At 38.3% G+C, this 19,860-nt stretch overlaps 1 pseudogene; it reads left to right on the forward strand.

Moving 5' to 3' along the window:
* Window positions 1–17,670: 17,670 nt before the first annotated feature.
* LOC129650892 (RNA-binding protein with serine-rich domain 1-like) lies at window positions 17,671–18,635 on the forward strand (annotated as a pseudogene).
* Window positions 18,636–19,860: the final 1,225 nt, after the last annotated feature.

Genomic DNA, 19,860 nt, shown 5'->3' on the forward strand with positions numbered 1-19,860 from the left:
TTCATTCCGTATTCCAAGGCCAAATTTGACTGTTACTCCAGGTGTTTCTTGACTTCCTACTTTTGCATTCTAGTCACCTATAATGTAAAGGACATCTTTTTTGAATGTTAGTTAATATATTAAGGACCTTTCAAATTAGGTACCAAATTACCTTATACATAGTTTGCAAACACTCTTATTCATGCACCCTATATTTATTTATTAGCAAATATATACTAAGCATATACTATATGCCAGAAACTAGGCTACAATTTGTCTCCAACCCCAGAGGTAGACACAATGGCATTTTGATGGCTATCACAGGTGACACCAGGCTGTAAGCAGACACGGGTCAACTACCCACACTTTCTTTGGAGCCTGTACAGCCTAGCATTGCTGAGGGACTTGTGACCTGAGGAAAATTCCCCTGAGATAGTGCACGACCCATCTTAGACTGCAGCAACTTCCTGCACGTCTCTGCCACTGCAGGCATATCCCAACTGCATCTGTAGCATCTCTCCCTCTCCTGGCCCAAATGAGCAAGTGATCCCTAAGCATACTTGGTTTTCACCCACTCTTTTCTGAGTTGAAAACTGATGTGGGAGGGGGCATACAAACACAGGTCGAGCCAAAAGCAAAAAGCAAAGTGATGCATAAAAGGCTGTGTGTAAAATGAAGAAGGACATTGTCTCCTTCAACCACAGAAGCAGCAGACTAAATCCCTGCAACTGACTTGAGGCTCTGGAGTTTGGAAGAAAATACAAACTGGAGTAAGGCCAGATATGAGTCTGAGATGATAGCACAATGTCCATAGCAGGTCTAGAGATCCTCCTAGAAATATTGGAGGTCTTCCTGAGTAAGCAGATTGGATGAAGCTCTGTGTACAGGAGAAAACACAACTAAGGACACAGGAAAATATTCTTACTACCACTTTCTCTATATGTTTTTATCTTTTTAATTTTGTTCTATTTTTACTCTTTTTTTCTATTTTGCTTATTTTTCCTTTCCTTATGTTTATATTTTTAAATAAATTTATTTTATTTTCCTTTTCCCCCCTACTTCCAGAGTACTTTTTCATTATATTGTATTTTCCCTCATGTTTTTGGTTTTGTATTTTTTCTAGTTTAGCTGTCAGTGGGCTTCTTTATTGGTTTGTTGTTCTCTTTTTTATGGTTCCTCTTTTGTTCTTCCTTTTTTTAAATTCTTTTCCTTTTCTTGTTTTGTGAGTGTGAGTTTCTTAATGTGTTTTTTTTCTGTTTTGTTTAACTTTTACCATGTGTATTAGGGGGTTTGTCTGTGTATTCTTTTCTGGCCTGTTTTTTTTTTTTTTTTCAATTTATTTATTTCTCTTTCTCCTCTGTAAAATATGGCTTTCGCAGTATTGGGGTCCACCCAAGGGATGGCCCTGAATCTCCAAGTTAGGGACCCAAGTCCAGGAAGCTGGACCACCAGAGATCTCCTGACCCCATGGAATATTAATCTGTGGAAGCAGTCTGAAAGGCCTCCATCTCATCACTATGATCTGGTCCCACTCAAAGGCCATCAAGCTCCACGGACCAATGCCTCACACCAAACAACTAGCAAAACACCAAAACAATACCACTAATTATCAAACTGTGCAAAGTCATACCAAGCTTACAGATACTTCCAAACACATAACTATATATGGCACTGTCTCTAAGAGACAGTATCCAGCTCCAGTCAGCAGAACATAGGCACCAGACCACCAACTAACAAGCTTTCAAAAAACACCAGTCCAACCCCACCCACTTGGTGGCAGCCCCCACAAGAAAGAAAAACTGTGACCTTGCAAGCTGTGGAAAAAAAGATCCTAAACACAATAAATTTAGCAAAATGAAAAGACAGAGAAACATGAAGAAGTTGAAGGAGCATGGTACAAACCTACAAGACAAAACAAATGAAGAGGAAATCGGCAGTCTACCTTAAAAAGAGTTCAGAGTGATGACAGAAAGGATGATTCAAAATCTTGAAAATAAAATGGAGACACTGATAAATAGAATGGTGGCACATATCAAGAAGTACAAGAAATCTTTAACAAGGTGTTTGGAAGAAAGTTTTCACTTTCATCTCAGATTCAAAGGATTTGTTAACAAAATTAGCCATTTGTAGACAAATACATAATACCAATATTTATTAAGAGGTATCTAGCTTACTTTCAATATACTAACATTAAAAGAAAAGATAAATAGAAACAGCAGAGGATACATCACCCAATTAGGCTTTGACCAAAATCCAGGCTTAAACAGCACTAGATTGAAACAGGTCAAAAATTGAATATCAGAGTTTCTGCTTATAGTCCTAGTACACAAGCAGATATGTCATCAATCTGTGAGCAAATTGCAGCTCTGGCTTCATATTCATGTTTTTTTTTTTTTGTTTGTTTTGTTATGTAAAACTGGGAATGTTGTTAAGCCTGGAGATTGGTTGGTCAGACTCCCTCCAGGGGTGCAACAATCTCAAGACTCTTCTGGTATCCATGGTGCTCCAAGGTTTGCACTCAAAGCAGGCACTCAGGGCACTCACAGTAAGGTCAGTCACTCACAGTCAGGGAAGTGTCCAGGAAGGTTAAAAGCAAGGCCAGAAACCAGCTCTGTTTGTCTCTAAAGCTTAAACAAAACTGTTTATTTTCCCTAATAGTCAGCCCCCAAATGGTTTAGGATGAATAGCATAAGAATAAGGAAAACAACACAAGCAACTTTATTAATTCTATAAGTAACCATGTAGAACATACTGTAGGTTTTAGGGAAAAGAGTCCATTCACAGTTATTGATAGAGTTCTCAAACTCACAAACTTGGTCCATATAGCAGTCATTCCATACCCTTGTCACAGTATGTCAGTTACTGGGAAAACTTTTAATGTCTAGATACTTTGAGTAAAAATGAGCTAATCAAAATATTTTTCTCTAAAAACAACAGGTAACACATGAAATTGAAACACATTGCCAATCCAACTCTACATCTGGGACAGGCAGGAAGGGCAACATTAAAATCACTTTTGCAAAAGTCTATGATTTTATGCTGCTGTTGGCCAACAATAAGGCAGGTGAAGCTGTCTTAGATGTTGCTGGGTGATATTCTTACATAAAGATCTGGAGATCCACTTGCTGCTTTCTCAAAGAAACAAACTTAACAAGTTCATTCCAGTTGCTCTGTCATGTCTGACTCTTTGCAACCCCATGAAATTGCAGCACGCCAGGCCTCCCTGTCCATCACCAATTCCAAGAGTCCACTCAGACTCACGTCCATCGACTCAGTGATGCCATCCAGCCATCTCATCCTCTGTTGTTGCCTTCTCCTCCTGCCCCCAATCCCTCCCAGCATCAGGGTCTTCTCCAATGAGTCAACCCTTCGCATGAGGTGGCCAAAGTATTGGAGTTTCAACTTTAGCATCATTCCATCCAAAGAATACCCAGGACTGATCTCCTTTAGAATGGACTGGTTGGATCACCTTGCAGTCCAAGGGACTTTCAAGAGTCTCCTCCAATACCACAGTTCAAAAGCATCAATTCTTCGGCACTCAGCTTTCTTCACAGTCCAACTCTCACATCCATACATGACCACTGGAAAAACCATAGCCTTGACTAGACGGACCTTTATTGACAAAGTAATGTATCTGCTTTTGAATATGCTATCTAGGTTGGCCATAACTTTTCATCCAAGAAGTAGGTGTATTTTAATTTCATGGATGAAATCACCATCTGCAGTGATTTTGGAGCCCAAAAAAATAAAGTATGACACTGTTTCCACTGTTTCCCCATATATTTCCCATGAAGTGATTGGAGCAAATACCATGACCTTCGTTTTCTGAATGTTGAGCTTTAAGCCAACTTTTTCACTTTCCTCTTTCACTTTCATCAAGAGGCTTTTTAGTTCCTCTTCACTTTCTGCCACAAGGGTGGTGTCATCTGCATATCTGAGGTTATTGATATTTCTCCTGGCAATCTTGACCCCAGCTTGTGCTTTTCCCAGCCCAGCGTTTCTCATGATGTACTTGGCATAGAAGTTAAATAAGCAGAGTGACAATATACAGTTTTGAAGTAACTCCTTTTCCTATTTGGAACCAGTCTGTTGTTCCATGTCCAGATCTACCTGTTGCTTACTGATCTGCATATAGATTTCTCAAGAGACAGATCAGGTGGTCTGGTATTCCCATCTCTTTCAGAATTTTCCACAGTTTATTGTGATCCACACAGTCAAAGGCTTTGGCATAATCAATAAAGCAAAATAGATGTTTTTCTGGAACTCACTTGCTTTTTCCATGATCCAGCAGATGTTGGCAATTTGACCTCTGCATCTTCTGCCTTTTCTAAAATCAGCTTGAACATCTGGAAGTTCACGGTTCACGTAATGTTGACGCCTGGCTTGCAGAATTTTGAGCATCACTTTACCAGTGTGTGAGATGAGCGCAATAGTGTAGTGGCTTGATTCTTCTTTATCATTGCCTTTCTTTGGGATTGGAATGAAAACTGACCTTTTCCAGTCCTGTGGACACTGCTGAGTTTTCCAAATTTGCTGGCATATTGAGTGCAGCACTTTCACAGCATCATCTTTCAGGATTTGAAAGAGTTCAACTGGAATTCCATCACCTCCACTAGTTTTGTTCATAGTAATGCTTTCTAAGGCCCACTTGACTTCACATTCCAGGATGTCTTGCTCTAGGTCAGTGATCACACCATCGTAATTAGCTTGGTCATGAAGATCTTCTTTGTACAGTTCTTTTGTGTATTCTTGCCACCTCTTCTTAATATCTTCTGCTTCTGTTAGGTCCATACCATTTCTGTCATTTATCAAGCCCATCTTTGCATGAAATGTTCTTTTGGTAGCTCTGATTTTCTTGAAGAGATCTCTAGTCTTTCCCATTCTGTTGTTTTCCTCTATTTCTTTGTATTGTTCTCTGAGGAAGGCTTTCTTATCTCTCCTTGCTATTCTTTGGATCTCTGCATTCAGATGCTTATGTCTTTCCTTTCATTCTTTGCTTTTCGATTCTCTTCTTTTCACAGTTATTTGTAAGGCATCCCCAGACACCCATTTTGCTTTTTTGCATTTCTTTTCCATGGGGATGGTCTTGATCCCTGTCTCCTGTACAATGTCATGAACCTCTGTCTATAGTTCATCAGGCACTCTATCATATCTAGTCCCTTAAATCTATTTCTCACTTCCACTGTATAATCATAAGGGATTTGATATAGGTCATACCTGAATGGTCTAGTGGTTTTCCCTACTTTCTTCAATTTAAGTCTGAATTTGGCAAATAAGGAATGGCAACCCACTTCAGTATTCTTGTCTTGAGAACCCCATGAACAGTATGAAAATGCAAAATGATAGGATACTGAAAGAGGAACTCCCCAGGTCAGTAGGTGCCCAATATGCTACTGGAGATCAGTGGAGAAATAACTCCAGAAAGAATGAAGGGATGGAGCCAAAGCAAAAACAATACCCAGTTGTGGATGTGACTGGTGATAGAGGCAAGGCCCAATGCTGTAAAGAACATTATTGCATAGGAACCTGAAATGTCAGGTCCATGAATCAAGGCAAATTGGAAGTGGTCAAACAGGAGATGGCAAGAGTGAACATCGACATTCTAGTAATCAGCGGACTAAAATGGACTCAAATGGGTGAATTTAACTCAGATGATTATATCTACTATGTGGGCAGGAATCCCTTAGAAGAAATGGAGTAGCCATCATGGTCAACAAAACAGTCCGAAATGCAGTACTTGGATGCAGTCTCAAAAACGACAGAATGATCTCTGTTCATTTCCAAGGCAAACCATTTAATTTCATAGTAATCCAACCAGAAATGTTGAAGAAGCTGAAGTTGAACAGTTCTATGAAGACCTACAAGACCTTTTAGAACTAGCACCCAAAAAAGATGTCCTTTTCATTATAGAGGACTGGAATGCAAAAGTAGAAAGTCAAGAAACACCTGGAATAACAGGCAAATTTGGCCTTGGAATATGGAATGAAGCAAGGCAAAATGCACTGGTCATAGCAAACACCCTCTTCCAATAACACAAGAGAAGACTCTACACATGGACATCACCAGATGGTCAACACCAAAATCCGATTGATTATATTCTTTGCAGCCAAAGATGGAGAAGCTCTATACAGTCAGCAAAAACAAGACCAGGAGCTGACTGTAGCTCAGATCATGAACAAGAGGGTTAAAGATACAGGAAAGTAGAGAAGTTATATTGGCCCATAATGTTAGCATTTCTTTAGGTATGAGAATATATAAGAATTTCAGTTCATTGAAAAAAAAAAAAAAAAAACTTGTTTTAAGAACATCTGACAATCTGAACACCTGTATTGTCCTTTTTTTTTTTTTTTTTTTTTTTTTTTGAGAGCATGGAGTGCCTAATCTCCGATATCCACCCTCAATTCCTTTCAAGAGGAGCTGAAGGTCAGCAACTATAGTGGCCATGATTTAATCTTGCAGTGGCAGTCAATTTCCAGTTAGCAGGGACCCTTCATAACCATAAATTTGACCATAGTTTGGGGGCATTTCATGGCTTTTGTATCCCATGGTGCTGGGAAGGCTCATTCCCAGATCTGACAAAGATTCCATTGATAGGCCACTCAGTGTGCTGTTATTGGACCAAGCCCCATGAATAGTAAAAGTCTCTGGATCATACCTGTCTTAGCTTCCTGGTCCAGGAAAATATTCCCTTTTCTTGCTTCTACTTATATCTAGATTTGCATTAATAAAATCATTGATCTCATATGGAACTATATATATCATTATTTTATCAGTGGTTCAGTCAATTATTTGTAAATGTAAGAGGTAACAATTTTCAGAAACAAGCAGCATAGAAAATAATATGTAAAAGTGAAAGTGTTAGCTGCTCAATAATGTCTGACTCTTTGTGATCCCATGGACTATGGCCCTCCATTCTCCTATGTCGATGGAATACTGGAGTGGGTTGCCATTCAGTTGTCCAAGGAAACTTCCCAACCCAGGGACTAAACCCAGGTCTTCCGCATTGCAGGCAGATTCTTTACCATCTGAGCCACCAGGGAAGCCCATAGAAAACAATATAGCTATCAGTTACTAGTAAGGTCACAAGTATAAATTTAAGTTAAGAAAGTTCATCAGGTATACCCCAGTATATCGTCAGTTCATCTGACTTCGTTAAATGATTATAGCCAAATGTTAATCTTCTGGTTGTAGATCGTGGAGCATCAGATCTTTATCCAAAGACTTACTACTGATTTAAGATTTAGAAGGACACTTAGAGGTCCTTTTAATGACTTAATTAAAATTTTAACAATATAACATAACAACAAGGGATGATCCTAGAAGTAAGTAATAACACTAGAAGCTAATGTCCAGTGAAACATAAACATTTTTCATTATGAGCGCATTAATCCTGCAGCCAGGGAAGGCTTTATCCCATCAAATAAAAATGGAATTTGCCAGGGTGCTGGGAAAAAAACAAGCAGCCATCTTGAATTTTCTGTATCTCTGACTCTTTGATTTATAGTTATTACTTACCCACTTTAATTTCCAAATTTAGGAGTAGATTATTGCCATGTTTTAAGGAAATCAGGATCAGAATAGTCTGACAGTGAGGGGTTAATTTTGTAGAAGCAGAATCAGCTTTGTCTACATGTACCCTAATCTTCATAGATCATTGTGAAATAATACTTATTTACTTTACCAAAGTAACAAAATACTTTAAAAACAAATATAAACCACTTAAAAGCAGAGAAATTAACAATCTGTTATCAAAAGCCACATTCTAAGGAAACAATGCTCTCTTAACAGAGAGAGAGGAAATAAAATTCCAGTCTGGTACTTTTGTTTTTGCTCAGTTGCTCAGTCATATCTCTTTGTGACCCCATGGACTGCAGCACACCAGGTTTCCCTGTCCACTATCTCCCTGAGTTTGCTCAAACTCATGTTCATTGAGTCCATGATGCCATCCTGCCATCTCATCTTCTGTCATCCCTTTCTTCTCCTGCCTTCAATCTTTCCCCAAATCTGGGTCTTTTCTAATGAGTCACCACTTTGCATCAGGTGGCCAAAGTGTTGGAGCTTCAGTTTCAGCATCAGTTCTTGTGATAAATATTCAGGGTTAATTTTCCTTAGAATTGACTGGTTTGATCTCCTTCTTGTCCAAGGGACTCTTGAGAGTCTTCTCCAGCACCACAATTTGAAAACATCAATTCTTCAGCTTTGTTTATCGTCTAACTCCCACATCCCTACAAGACTACTGGGAAAACCATAGCTTTGACTATATGGACAGTTAATGAAATTTGTTTATCTAGTTAATCTTAGAAAGTCTTTTCCATAACTCTTGAAGAAGTAGCAGTATTCTTACAAAGGCATCAGAGTGAAACCATAGAAAGTGAAGTCGCTCAGTCGTGTCCCACACTTTGTGACCCCGTGGACTGTAGCCCGCCATGCTCCTCTGTCCGTGGGATTCTCCAGGCAAGAATACTGGAATAGGTTGCCATTTCCTTCTGCAGGGGATCTTTCCAACCCAGGGATCGAACCCATGTCTCTCACATTGCAGGCAGACGCTTAGAAGGCATGTTTAAAATCTGATTACTTTGCAATTGAGAAAGCAACCTGGTCATTGCTGTAACATGTAACACTTTAAAAAGATAAGTAAAATTATAACTGACAATATTTTATCAGGATGTATCTGATCTTCATGAATTCCACATAATTTTTGGGATATCTATATTAGTAACAACAACCATATAACCTGACAAGATTGGTCACTCCTCCAAAATCACTTCCCATGTAGTTTAACGTGTGAAATGAACCCAGGTAATTTAATCTGTCTCTTTGGGTTGTCTCAGGTGCCCTCTGATACACCCCAAAATCAGCTAGAGTTCAAAGTCCCTCAGTCATGTCTGACTCCTTGCAGCCCTATGAACTATATAGTCCATGGAATTCTCCAAGCCAGAATTCTGAAGTGGGTAGACTTTCCCTTCTTTAGATATTCCCAACCAAGAGATTGAACACAGGTCTCCTGCATTGCAGGCGGTTTCTTTACCAGCTGAGCCACAAGGGAAGCCACAAAGGAAGAGATCAAAAGAAATTTATTAGTTTAATTTAGGACATTTTGCCAAAAATAGCAAAAGGGTTTATAGCTCTTTTGGATAGGATCATATAGGCCAATGTGAAACAACAGGTTTTCTCTTAGCCAAAGTAAGAAAATATTTCAAAGGTAAACGTAGAACAGATCACTTTATTTTTTTTTATTTTTTATTTTTAGCTTTTTTTTAATGTATTTTTTTATTTTTTATTTTATTTTTAAACTTTACATAATTGTATTAGTTTAAAAGCAAAGAAACTTGAAATCCATTATCAAAGCCAGTTCAACATCTCAAGAAAACATATATCATGCACAAAACCTTTTTCTTTGTATCCACTTTCCATAAACTTCTTTTTTAAAAAGCATTTTGTTCATTTAGACACAGCCACCTGTAAGTCAGACCTACTTTCTTTTCTTGCAATAAAATGTAATTTTATTCATCATACCATTTTACTAAAAACACATGTCCTGATTTCTTTAAACAGCCATGAATTGTACTTTATATTATCATTCTGTAGATTGGTGAGCATAAATACCAGTGATAAGTTCTAAAAAAATTTACTTTCTTATGGAGAACATCTCACAATGGCACCAAACATATTCATTAATAGCCTGAAATCTCTTTATTTTCTTTGTAAGAGGAAGCTGGTGTTCAAAATTAATGTTTCAAAATCTTATTTTATTTGGAAATGACCTAGCTATCAATAAACTTTCATCAGTTTAGCACAATCCTAGAAATTCAAGTTACCCCAATCTGGAGACTATTTTAGACAGACATTCTAAAAGCATAATTATTTTTAATAGAGTTTATCTTAAAATTCCTATCTCAGTCACATTTTCTTTCTTTAAAATGTTCTTCACTCAAATTACTTTCTTGTTGACAAATGTAGATTACATTAAACCTAGGCACAATAAAGTATCCCACAATGCTGATGACTCAAAACATGTCTTAAGTAGATTAGCAAATAAACATTAATACTCAATATTTAATATAAAATATTTCCTAGTTTATGTAAACCTGAAATTCATTTAGGTTACTTTCTCTTGTAATTGTTTGATTTGTAAGTAGTTACTTTTCTTTAAGCCAACTGAATAGAGCTCATTTGCAAGTTAACTCAGTAATAAGAGTCAGACATGACTGAAGTGACTTAGCAGTAGCAGCAATATCATCTAAAAACAAATACACACACTAATATATACATGCATCCAGATGGACAGATCTTATAGTTTCTGCCTGGGATTTAAAATATCTATTGCCCATTCCTGCCTCCATTTTATTGCCCCTAGGATTTAAGTTTTATCAATTAGTCCCAAGCTGAAGGCTCAGGAAAGGTGGGCTATATAGCTTAAGAACATGGCAGGGGTTAACTTCAAGCTTCTTCCTAGGCAGGCCTTCCTAACAAGCTAACTGTTTTTAACTGCATATACAAAAAAAAATGGTTTTGCAGTTTCAAAGAAAAAAAAAAAAAAATAGCTTTTCATTTTAATCCGTTTTCTCCAGAGTCTAAAGACTATCATGGCCATCTTGTGTCAAGAAAGGCATCTTTCCTTTCTGTAATCATAGTTTCATAGCTAAGATATTGACCACATAGTGCTCAAATTGACTCTGATAACAGGAATAGATCAGTTGATATAAATCTTGGATTTTCCCTCTGGGGACGTGGGGTCTTTGTTTGATCAGAACAATCTGAAGGGGTAAAGAAATTTGTAAGAGTGGAGGAAGGAGTCAGAAAAGCTGGGCTCCCCCTCCTCCTTGAGAGAAGGGAAGTTAGGCAGGGATTAGTTGATGGGAATGGAGACAGATGGGGATGTCGGCAGGTGTAAGACAGCAATTGGACAAAGAAAGGAAAGAGAAAGGGAAGTGGCAGATTTGGTTATTAATGTTTGGCAGAAAGCTTTCACTTTCATTTCAGGTTCAAAGAATTTGCTAACAAAATAAGCCACTTGTTATATATAAATAAAGAATACCAATATTTATTAGAAAATTATCTAGCGCATTTTCAATATACTAACATTAAAAGAAAAGAGAAATAGAAACAATAGAGGATAACATCACCAAATTGGGCTTTGACCAACATACAAACTTAAACAGCACTGGAAAATCCCATGATAGCACATCTGGAGTCCCAGTTGGAAAAAGGTCCCAGGCAGTATGTCTGCTCCATGTGTGAGATTTCAAAAATTGAAATTCAGGGTTCTTGCTTATAATCCCAGGACACAAAGGAATACATTATCAGTCTGCGAGCAAACAGCAGCTCTGGTTTCATGTTAATGCTTCTTGTTTTGTCATGTAAAACTGGGTATGTTGTTAAGCCTGGAGCTTGGTTAACCAGACTCCCTCTAGGGGCTTGACAATATCAAGACTTTTCTGGTATCTATGATGCTGCAAGGCTTTCACTCAAAGCAGGCACTCAGGACAGTCACTCACAGTCAGGGCAGGGTCCAGGCAGGTTAAAAGCAAGGTCAGAGGCCTACTCTGCTTTGTCTCTGAAGCCTAAACAAGACTATCTATTTAATTTTCCTAACACAAGGACTTAGAAGAAATAAAGGACAGAAAATAAGGAATGAACAACACAATAACTGAAATAAAAAATACCCTAGAGGGAAACAATAGCAGAATACTGATGTAAAGAGTGAATATGTGAACTGGAATATAAAATGGTAGAAATAAGTGGAACAGAGAGGAATAGAAAAAAATTAAAAAATAAAAGAAATGAAGACAGTTTCAGAGACCTCTGGGATAACATTAAATGCAAAAAAGTTCAAACTGCAAGGTTCCCAGAAGAAGAAGAGTAAAAAAAAGTGCGTGAGAAAATAGCTGAGGATATTATAGCCTCAAACATCCATGACATGGGAATGTAAATAGTTACCCAAAATCGAGGAAGCCCAGAGAGTCCCTTTCAGGATAAAAGCCAAAGTAAAACATGTCAAGAGCCATATGAACCAAACTAACAAAAGTTAAACACAAATATTAACAGGAGCAAGAGAAAAGCACAAAATAACATACAAGAGAAAAAGGCAATGGCAACCCACTCCAGTACTCTTGCCTGGAAAATCCCGTGGAAGGAGGAGCCTGGTGGGCTGCAGTCAATGGGGTTGCTAAGAGTCGGACACGACTGAGCAACTTCACTCACTTTTCACTTTCATGCATTGGAGAAGGAAATGGCAACCCACTCCAGTGTTCTTGCCTGGAGAATCCTAGGGACGGGGGAGCCTGGTAGGCTGCCATCTATGGGGTTGCACAGAGTCGGACACGACTGAAGTGACTTAGCAACATACAAGAGAATCCGCATAAGGTTAAAATCTAATATTTCAGCAGAAACTCAGCATACCAGAAGGGAGTGGCAGTATATGCTTAAAATGAAGAAAGGGAAAAATCTACAACCAAGATTACTGTACCTAGCAAGGATCATATTCAAATTTAACAGAGATAGCAAAAGCTTTACAAGCAAGGAAAAGTTAAGAGAATTCAGAACAGCCAAAAAGCTTTACAACAAAGTCTAAAGGAACTTCTCTAGACAGGAAACACAGAGAAAGAAAAGACCTACAAAAATAAACCTAAAACAATAAAGTAAATGGTAATAGGATCAAACATCAATAATTACCTTGAATGCAAATGGATTAAATGCTCCAATCAAAAGACACACTTGCTAAGTGGCTGCAAAAAAAAAAAAAAAAAAAAAACCTGTATATATACTCTCTACAAGAGACAGACTTCAGTCAGACCCAGTGACACATACAAACTGAAAGTGAGAGGCTGTAAAAAGATATTACATGAAAATGGAAATTAAAAAAAAAAATGGAGTTGCAGTATTAGTATTAGATAATATAGACTTTAAAATAAAAACTGCTACAAGATACAAGGAAGGACACTATATAATGATTAAGGGATCAATTCAAGAAGCTATAACAATTATAAGTATATATGCACCCACATAGCAGTACCACAATACAAATCTAAACAAATCTAAAGGGGAAATCGACACTAAAACAACATTAGTGGGGGTCTTTCATACCTCACTTACACCAATGGACAGATTATCAAGACAGAAAATTAATAAGGAAACATAAGCTTTAAATGCTAAATTGGACCCTTTGTAAATAATTGATATCTATAGGACATTTCATCTAAAAACAGTAGAATACACTATTTTCTTAAATGCACATGAACTTTCTCCAGTACACATCACATCTTGGGTCACAAATCAGGCTTTGGGCAATTTAAGAGAATTTAAATTGTATCAAGAATTTTTTTATTCTGACCACAACACTGTAAGATTACATAAAAATCACATTAAAAAAAAAAAAAAAAAACTGTGAAAAGCAAAAACACTTGGAGGCTAAACAACATACTTCTGAATAACCAACTGGTAAGGGAGGAAATAAAAATAAATTAAAAAATAATACCTAGAAACAAATGACAATGAAAATATGATAACCACAAATCTTTGCAATACAGCAAAACAGTGCCAATGGGGAATTTATAGCAATTCAAGTATCTATTAAGAAAGGAGGAAAACATTAAATAAGCAACCTAATTTTACTCCTAAAGGAACTAAGGAGCTCTTGATGAAGGTGAAAGAAGAAAGTTAAAAGTCTGGCTTAAAACTCAACATTCAAAAACTAAGGTCATGGCATCCAACCCTATCACTTCATGGCAAATAGAAGGGGAATCAATGGAAACAGTGACAGAGTTTATTTTCTTGAACTCCAAAATCACTGCAGATGGTGATTGCAGCCATGAAAGTAAAAGATGCTTGTTAATTGGAAGGAAAGCTATGGCAAACCTAGACAGTGTATTAAAAAGCAGAGAAAACAAGGAGCTATCTAGTAAACTATGGTTTTTACAGTAGTCATGTATGAATGTGAGAGTTGTAGCATTAAGAAGGCTGAGCATCCAAGAATTGATGTTTTTGAAATGTCATGCTTGAGAAGATGCTTAAGAGTCCCTAGGACTGCAAGGAGATTATACCAGTAAATCCTAAAGGAAATCAGTCCTAAATATTCATTGGAAGGACTGATGCTGAAGCTGAATCTCCCATATTTTGGCCACCTGATGAAAAGAGCTGACTCATCGGAAAAGACCCTGATGCTGGAAAGATCAAAGGCATAAGGAGAAGAGGATGACAGAGGACAAGATAGTTGGATGGCATCACTGACTCAATGGACATGAGGTTGAGCAAGCTCCAGGAGTTGGTGATGGACAGGAAAGCCTGGCATGCTGCAGTCCATGGGGTTGCAAAGAGTCAGACACAACTTACACCTAAAACAACTAGAAACAAAGAACAAAAATCCTTAAAGTTGGTGGTAGCAAAGAAATCATAAAGATCAAAGGAGAAATAAATGAAAGAAATCACAAAAATATTAATAAAACTAAAAGCTGGTTCTTTGAGAAGATAAACAAGTCATAAATCAGCAGCCAGCCACACCAAGGAAAAAAGTAAGAAAACTTGAATCAATAAAATTAGAAATTAAAATGGAAAAATTGCAACAGACAGTACAGAAATACAAAGAGACTACTATGGACAACTATATGCCAATAAAATGGAGAACTTAGAATAAATGAAAAAAGTTCTTAGAAAAGTACAGCTTTCCAAGATAGAACCAGGAAGTTCTAGAAAATATGAACAGACCAATCACAAGCAGTGAAATCAATACTGTGATTAAGAATTTTCAACAAGAAAAGGTTCAGGGCCAGATGGCTTCACAGGCAAATTCTAGCAAACAATTAGAGAGAAGCTAATGTCTATATTGCTCAAACTCTTTCAAAAAAATTGCAGAGGGAGGGAAATCACCAGGTTCATTCTATGAGGCCACTGTCACCTGACACCACAACCTGACAAAGATGTCATGCAAAAAAACAAAATTATAGGCCAATATCAGTGATGAACATAGATTCAAAAATCCTCAGCAAATTCTAGCAAACAGAGCCCAACAATACATTAAAAGGATCATACATCATGATTGAGTTGGGTTTATCCCAGGGATGCAAGGATTCCTCAGTATATGCAAATTAACCAATGTTATACCCCATATTAACAAATTGAAAAAGAAAAAAACATATGATCATCTCAATAGATGCAGAGAGAGCTTTCAACAAAATTCAACACACATTTATGATAGACACTCTCCAGAAAATGCACATAGAAGGAACTCACTTCAACATAATAATGACCATATACAATAGACCCACAGCAAAAAATTCTCAGTGGTGAAAAACTGAAAATATTTCTCTGTAAAATTAGGAGCAAGACAAAGGTGCCCACTCTCAAGACTATTATTCAGTATATAATTTTGGAAGTCCTAGGCACAGCCACAAGAGAAGGAAAAGAAATAAACGGAATCTAGATCGGAAAGAAATAAGTCTCACTGTCTGCCAATGACATGATCATATACATAGAAAACATTAAAGATGTCACCAGAAAATTACTAGAGCTAATCAATGAATTTAGGGCTTTCTGGGAGCTCAGCTGGTAAAGAATCTCCCTATAATGCAGGAGGCACCGGTTTGATTCCTGGGTCAGGAAGATCCCTTGAAGAATGGATAGGCTACCCAGTCCAGCATTCATGGGCTTTCCTTGTGGCTCAGATGACAAATAATCCGCCTGCAATGTGAAAGACTTGGGTTTGATCCCTGGGTTGGGAAGATCCCTTGGAGGAGGGCATGGCAAACTACTCTAGTATTCTTGCTTGGAGAATCCCCATGAACAGAGGAGCTGGTGGGCTACAGTGCATAGGTCACAAAAAGTCAGACATGACTGAATGACTAAGCACATTAATCAATGAATTTAGTGAAGTAGCAGGATAAAAAAATAAAACACAGCAATCTCTTACATCCCTATACACTAACAACATGGAGAAGGCAATGGCACCCCACTCCAGTACTTTTACCTGGAAAATCCCATGGACGGAGGAGCCTGGTGGGCTGCAGTCCATGAGGTCGCTAAGAGTCGGACACGACTGAACAACTTTACTCTTCACTTGCATGCATTGGAGAAGGAAATGGCAACCCACTCCAGTATTCTTGCCTGGAGAATCTCAGGGATGGGGGAGCCTGGTGGGCTGCCATCTATGGTGTCACACAGAGTCAGACACGACCGAAGTGACTTAGCAGCAGCAACACTAACAACAAAAGATCAGAAAGAGAAATTAAGGAAACAATCTCACCATTGCAACAAAAATAATGAAATACCTAGGAATAAACCTACCTAAGGAAGTAAAAGATCTGTACTCAGGAAACTACAAGACACTGATGAGAAAAATAAAAGATGACATAAACAGATGGAGAGATTTTCCATGTTACTAGATTAGAAAAATCAGTTTTGTGAAAATGACTATACTACCCAAAGAAATCTCAAGATTCAATGCAATCCCTTTCAAATTACCAATGGCATTTTTCATAAAACTAGAAAAAAAATTATGTTGTACGGAAACAAAAAAGACTGAATAGTCAAAAGACTCTTAAGAAAGAAAAACAGAGGTGGAGGAATCAATCTTCCTGACTTCGGACTATATCACAAAACTACAGTAATCAAGGCAGTATTGTTCTGGCATCAAAACAACAATGTAGACCAATGATACAAGATAGAAAGTCCAGACATAAACTCATGTACCTATAGGCATCTTATCTTTGACAAATGAAGGAAGAATATACAGTGGATAAAAGACAGCCTCTTCAACAAATAATTCTGGAAAAACTGGACAGTTACATGTAAAAGAACAAAATTAGAATACTTTCTAACACCATACACAAAACATAAACTCAAAATGGATTAAAGATGTAAATGTAAGGCCAGAAACTATAAAACTCTTAGAGGAAAACATAGGCAGAACACTCTTTTACATAAATTACAAAAAAATCCTCTTTGATCCACCTCCTAGAGTAACGGAATTAAAAACTAAAGAAATTTATAAATGGGATCTAATCACATCTAAAAGCTTTCACCCAGGAAGAAAACAATAAACAAGATGAAAATACAACCCTCAGAATGGGTAAATAAGTGAAAACGAACCAACTGACAATGGATTAATCTCCAAAATATAAAATGGCTCAGGCAGCTCAATATTAGGGGGAAAAAAAAAAAAAACCCAATCAAAAAAATTAGCAGAAGACCAAAACAGACATTTCGCCAAAGAAGATATACAGATGGCTGATAAACACATGAAAAGATGCTCAACAGTGCTTATTATTAAAGATACACAAATCAAAAGTACAATGAGATACGACCTCACAGCAGCCAGAAGAGCCATTATCAAAAAAAAAAAATCTGTAAACAATAAATGCTGGAAGGATGTGGACAAAAGAGAATCCTCCTGAACTGTTGTTGGGAATGTAAATTGATACAGCCATTATGGAGAACAGTATAGAGATTCCCCAGAAAACTACGAATAAATCTGCCATAGGATCCCACAGTCTCTCTACTGGGTGTATATCCTGAGAAAATCATCAAAAAGACACATGTGGAGGCTAAGGAGAGCAGGAGAAGGTCCTGGTGGTGGGAAGATGCTGCACTTTGGTATAAATTGCGATCAATTAGGGATCATTTTTCAGACTCAAGTAAGAAATGAGAGTTCAGATAAGTGAGGTCGCCATTGCTGCTTTAAACACCTCAAAAGGGAGAATGGATTTATCAGAAGTGAAAGAGAAGAGCTTGGTAAGAGTCAAAGAAAACAATTTTGAGAAGTCCAGGGCTAGAGCACCTTCTTCCATCAAATGCGAAGAACGCTCTGATGAGATGTCCAAGGATCACTCTAAAGATAGAGTGTACACCAAGGGGTAGAGGAAGAAAGACTGTGGCAGGAGTAAGATTTGGGAGAGGCGCAGTGGTTCCAGCGGGAGCAGTAGCACCAGGTCTCAGTCCAACTCTACTTTCAGTTCGGTCTCCAGCCCAGCACTGGCTCCAGTTTGTCTTCAGCTTGGAGCTGCTTAGGGAGTTCCAGCACATCCCGCAGCTCCAGCTTCAGCAGCTTCTCTGGCTCTCCATATAGTTACTGCACAGACATGAGAACAGGCAGCATTGCAGCTCCAAGTCCAAATCACTCAAGAGATGAAAAGGAAAGGAAAAAGCAGAGTCTTTCCCAAAACCCACCAAAGTACACATTAGGAGGCTCACCAGAAATGTGTCCAGGATCACATCATGGAGATATTCTCCACCTATGGGAAAATTAAAATGATTGACATTCCTGTGGAAAGGATGCACCCTCATCTCTCTAAAGGTTACATACATGTGGAATTTGAGAATCCAGATGAGGCTGAGAAGGCTCTGAAACACATGGACAGAGCACAAATGGATGGCCAGGAGATCACTGCTACCACTGTGCTGGCCCTTTGGCCTCGGCCACCCCCAGGTGATACAGCCCTCCCGAGAGCATACCATCTCCCATGCACTGAGGGTCACTCCCACGGATGTGGAGAAGGTCTCGTTCCCCTTGCTGCAGGTCCTCCGTGAAGCACACTCCCTCTTCCTTTGCCACCGCCACCAACCAAGCTTTCCAGGTCCAAATCCTCTGGATAAGCAGGGCTGCTGAAGATCAGCCTTTGTGGATTAGATCCCATCCAGCTCACTCTTGTCACTTTTCTAGCTAAAAGGAGATAATAGGAAAGAAATCCCTCCCTTGCGTGTAGGCTTTGAAGGTGGAGGCAGTGATTGAGACTGTCTTGCTGGGTAGCAGAGTTCCCACAGTAGGAGTGATTTGGGTTTGGGGTCGTGCTTGCAAAGAAGCCCTCCAATTTTCTAGCTAAAGAGCTTCCACATTTCTAGATCCTGAGAGTCAGCTTAGTGGCAAAGCCAGCAGGGTTAAGCAAGGGACTCCAGGTGTTGGTAAAGGCCCTGCTTGGAAGCACATTTTCCCATTCTACACATGACTTGTGGCCCATATGGTATGAAGTCCCACAGGAAAGGCATGCTTTTATGCAACTGCAAGTACTGTTAGTCTGGCCTTGTTCCCCTGCCTGAGTCCTTTTCTGACCTCTAAGGTCAAACACACCGCCACCCACCCCCCCATTTTCTACCCCAAATGGTTCTTTTCAGATGTACATATGTGTGTGCACTGGCACACATTCACACATCTCCCCATCTCTCTAAAATTGGTGAGTTGAAAGTCAGTTTTGCCCGGTAATCACTGAACAACACCCCCACCTCCCACTCTCCCATTCTGCCCCCATCCTGTTGTGTTGATATTCACGGTAGTCTTCCAGGTTACCTTGGCAACATGTACATTGCCTTTTTGGCTTTTACTATGCATTCAGTACTATAAATTTTCTGTTTTGAGTTTTGTAACTTTGTAGCATTTTAGATGAGGTTGGGTTTGTACTTTGTTGTGTAGAGTAAAATAATTGTGTTGAATAAACATAGGACTAGGAAAAAAAAATTACACATGTACCCCAATGTTCATTGCAGCACAATTTACAATAGACAGGAAATGGAAGCCACCTAGATGTCCATCCACAGATGAATGGATAAATAAGTTGTGGTACATGTATTCAATGGAATATTACTTAGACATAAAAGGAATGAATTTGAGCCAGTTTTCATGAAGTAGATGAACCTAGAGTCTGTTATATAGAGTAAGTCCAGAAAGAGAAAGGTAAATATATTAAAGCATATATATTGAATCTAGGAAAACAAAACAAAACAGTACTGATGAATCTATTTACTGGGAAGGAGTGGAGACAGAGACCTAGAGAACGGAGACACAGACCAAAAGGATTTGTGGACACAGCAGGGAAAGGAGAGCACTGTCATAGTGTTATTCAAATCAGAAAAAGGTACTTACATATGCTAAAATATGTCACATCATCTCAAATTTCA

Source organism: Bubalus kerabau, chromosome 4 (assembly GCF_029407905.1).
Source record: "Bubalus kerabau isolate K-KA32 ecotype Philippines breed swamp buffalo chromosome 4, PCC_UOA_SB_1v2, whole genome shotgun sequence".
NCBI classification, from domain to species: domain Eukaryota; kingdom Metazoa; phylum Chordata; class Mammalia; order Artiodactyla; family Bovidae; genus Bubalus; species Bubalus kerabau.